Raw genomic sequence first — 3,515 nt, 5'->3', positions numbered from 1 at the left:
TACATGGACATCTGTTAGTCAGTCTTAGGGATACTCTTCCTAGTTAGTATTTCTTTATGTGTAAAGTGCATATTCTTCTCTGCAACTATTAAGTATTAATTTAAAATTTTGTCTATCTAGTCATATCCTTGACCAGAAGAATGTTGTAGCGTGATACATACCATCATGTGACTATCTAGGCATTTTAACATAGAGTTAATTATAGCACTGGCATAATGTGATGTACACTGTAATTGGTTTTATAGGATGTAGCAAGACCTACGTGTTATAGTATTCCAAGAAATAGACATTTTTGCTCAGTCAATTAATAATCAAGTTAGACTTTATAACACAGGAATGATAAGCATATAAGGGTGATGTCAAAGAATTCATGAAATGCATATTATGGGAAAACTATGAATAGATTTGAACATTTTTTGCACCAAAATGAATTCATACTACAATTCTATTTTCCTTGAACTTCTTAAAGTCTCCTCATACATGGCGTATTTTTTAATAGTTATTAAATTAAATTAATTTATTTACTTATTTTTAATTTGACCAGAGAAGGACAGAGAAAGAGAGAGAGAAGGAAAGTGAGAAAGCAAGCCACCAGGTCCAGGACTTGAACCACAGTCGGCCATGTGGGAGTCCAACACCCTCCACCGCCATGCCACCTACCAGCCCCCATAAAAGTCATATTTTACCTCCAGCAAAAATATTCTATTACCTGAAGGAAGCCCCTCTTTAGTAGACAATTCTTGCAGGTCCGCAGGCTCAGCTACAGGACTTCACAAACTTCTCAGTGCATGACAATTTATTGTGTTCTTTCAGCTGCTCATATCTAGAAGCTTTTATGTCATTTTCCTGTTTGAGAACATTGAATACCATTGCACTTGTCATCCAAGTTGTCACTTGACAATAAACCTTTAACCAATGAAACAACAAATATAATCAGGGGAAACAGTTGTGTGCTGTGGAGAAGGTGATGGCTAGAATCATAAAATCTGTGTGGTTTAGATATCTTTTGAAGCATGCCCCATATGTGAGAATAAACAACTAGTAAAGAAAATGAAGGAACAGAAAGTACTTGGAATACATGCAAATTAAGCATGGAGGGTAAGTTAGGGAGGATATGGTTAGTTAGCTCTTCTTAAAGTCTTCCAACCAGACACTAGCTTGGTCTTGATAATAAATTTAGAAATAAGAAACAAAATTATAATGTTCTATGTAGTGAAAATGTTCCTGTGAGAATGACAATCTTGGTACTGTGCTAGTCACATTTAAAAGGTAACAATTTGGGGCCATCTAATGTTCTGGAGGTTAAAATAGCTAGATTCCACATAGCTAACCATGTAGTACCAGTCCAGATCTGGCAGCTTGGAAAAGCACTCCAGGCACATGTGTCCATGCCCAAAATCCCAAAAAGAGGGAGAAATGGAGAAGGGGTTGCAGTGTGACCATGCTCCATGGGGGGGAGGGGTGAGTTCTCTCTCTCATTCTCTCCCTCATTCTCTCCAGTGAGTGCATGCAACCTCTGGTAAATGAAAAAAGAAATTAGAATCTATTCAGGGACCAAGAATTGTTGCATGCATAAGACTTAAAATTTACCTACATATAATAGAAACCCAAATAACAGTGACTTACGCAAAATATTGTTTTAAACCTAACAATTTTAGGTAAGCTTAAAACCCAGGTTTATGAGTGGGACTAGCAGTTAGCGTAATGGCTATGTCACTGGACTCCCATGTAGTCGATCGCGGTTTGCGTCCCGGACCCGGTGGGTTAAAACTCATGCCGGGTGCGTGTGCGTGTGTGCCCAAGATCCCGAGAGGAGAATGGAGGAGAAGGGATTGTGGCATGGCCATCCCCCCTTGGGGGGGGTTTCTTGTTTTTTTTGTCTCTCTGTCTCTCTCTGTCTGTCTGGCGAGCCCACATGCCCTATAGCAAAAACCTCTTCAAAAAAAAACAGGTTTATGAGTCAAAAATGAGGAAAAAATTCATATACACTAATAAATGTTCTTAAAAATGCACAGATGGGAAAAAATTCTAGTTTAGTCTGAGACACCATTTGATTATATGTGATATATGATTATATGTGATCTATCAATTAATTGCAGTGATCTAGTTAGAGGTTAAGAGGCTGTTGAGCACCACTGTCAAAGCTGTTAGTGGGAAAGGGAAAACCTAACTTTCAATCTCTCTCCTTTCATTCTGAGTGGACATTTCTTTGACATCTAGAAGATGAATTCAATCCTCGATATTAGAATTTTCCTTCATGCTTTCTGTTCTTCAATCCTCTACCTCTCCATACAGAAGGAGGAGTATAGGACGGGTCTTCACTTATCACTTCCCTTGTACAACCCAAGTTACCCAGATGGTGTTCTCCTGAACTCAGGGTAGAATCGAGTTCAATGGATTAGTACTATGGAAGCAAACAAATACAAATCTTTGACACTGAAGAAATGAGTTACTAAGAACTTTTTAAAGCTTTCCACTGAGAGCAGGTATGACATGCCTTCCTTCAGGTTGATAGTAGCTATTAATTTTTCTATTTTTAAAATTGTTGTTGATCTCTTACTGTGCCTAAGTTATAAATTAAACTTTTTCATGGGTATATATGTATAGGAAAAAATATATATATAGGGTTTGGTACTATCTGTGGTTCCAGGCATCTACTGAAGGTCTTGGAATATATCCCCCACAGATAAGGAGGGACTGCTGTATAAAAAAAGAATTTCCAAAGAATGAGTACAGTAAAATTGTAAAACTGAAGTAATAGAAAAAAAAATCGTATTTCTGTAAAACAATATAGAGTTCTCAAAGAAACTTGTAAACTTTTTTAAAGAATTATTTATTTAATTTTATTTATTCATTCATTTATTTTATTTTAATTTGACCAGAGTGAAACACATAAAGAGAGAGACAGAAAGAGAGAGAGAAAGTGAGAAAGCAAGCCACCAGGTCTGGGACTTGAACCGTGGTTGCCCAAATGGGAGTGTCCAGTGGCTTAACCACCACACCACCTGCTGGTACCCAAAACTTGTAAACTTTTAAAATCCAGCTAAAATTAAAAATCTTTTACAGTGTTCTTTCAGTAATAGTATTAAAGACTTTATCAAAATACACACTATAGGGGCTGGCAGATGGTGTAGTGGTTGGAGTGCTGGACTCTCACATAGCTGATCATGGTTCAAGTCCTGGACCTGGCAGTTTGCTTTCTCAGTTTCCCTCTCTCTCTTTCTGTGTATCTCTCTGCTTAAATTAAAATAAATAAATAAATAACAGTGATGAGCAAACTTAAATTGAAAAATACACTCTATAATGACCATTGTTATGAATATCTGACTGTATATATGTATATACACAATTGTGATTCTATCTATCTTCTATCTGTCAACACAGATGGGCAAGAACTTACAATGACATTCAACTATGGAAAATCCTTGAATTAGAATAGTCGGATTATAAGTACCTTTTAAAAATTCTATTAGTCTGGCCTTCCATGTTCTGTTTTCTTTTTTTTTAAATTATTT

At 36.6% G+C, this 3,515-nt stretch overlaps 1 long non-coding RNA gene across 1 annotated transcript in view; it reads right to left on the bottom strand.

The window, feature by feature from the left end:
* Positions 1 to 724: 724 nt before the first annotated feature.
* LOC114008216 (uncharacterized) overlaps positions 725 to 3,515 on the bottom strand; it is a 13,863-nt gene continuing 11,072 nt past the window's right edge. Inside the window, exon 3 of the long non-coding RNA XR_003549771.1 lies at positions 725 to 846. This is a non-coding gene — a long non-coding RNA (uncharacterized LOC114008216). The remainder of the gene's footprint in view (positions 847 to 3,515) is intronic.

Source organism: Tupaia chinensis, unplaced genomic scaffold, assembly GCF_000334495.1.
Source record: "Tupaia chinensis unplaced genomic scaffold, TupChi_1.0 Scaffold000311_2, whole genome shotgun sequence".
NCBI classification, from domain to species: Eukaryota; Metazoa; Chordata; class Mammalia; order Scandentia; family Tupaiidae; genus Tupaia; species Tupaia belangeri.
This window is presented reverse-complemented; position numbering and strand designations above follow the sequence as displayed.